Genomic DNA, 442 nt, shown 5'->3' on the forward strand with positions numbered 1-442 from the left:
CATGCTATTATAACCATCCTTTCCAGTCTATTTCTGGAAAACAGCAATCAGGGACTCTCTGTAGGCCTGGAGATTTTTGCCATGTTGGAGTTGAACGAGTCACCAAGAGCAGGTTTTTACTGGGCCTGTGTAAATAACCATATTGCCATAAGAATATTTACAAATGGTTTCTGAATTCTGGAAGAATGGAGCAGAAAGAGAAAGCAAACCTTTCCATCTTAGTTTACAAAGCTATACTTTACCAAATTGTTATAAACTATAGATAGTTTAACAGAGAAAATTTTCTCTTTGTTTCATGTTTTTGAGAAAGTGTTGTGCCCTGTTGCACAGGCTAGAGTGCAGTGGTGCAAACACGGCTCCCTGCAACCTCTGCCTCCTGGCTGAAGTGATCCTCCCACCTCGGCCTCCCAAGTAGCTGGGACCACAGGCGCACACCACCATG

This window comes from Mandrillus leucophaeus, unplaced genomic scaffold (genome assembly GCF_000951045.1).
Source record: "Mandrillus leucophaeus isolate KB7577 unplaced genomic scaffold, Mleu.le_1.0 Scaffold243, whole genome shotgun sequence".
Lineage (NCBI taxonomy): Eukaryota > Metazoa > Chordata > Mammalia > Primates > Cercopithecidae > Mandrillus > Mandrillus leucophaeus.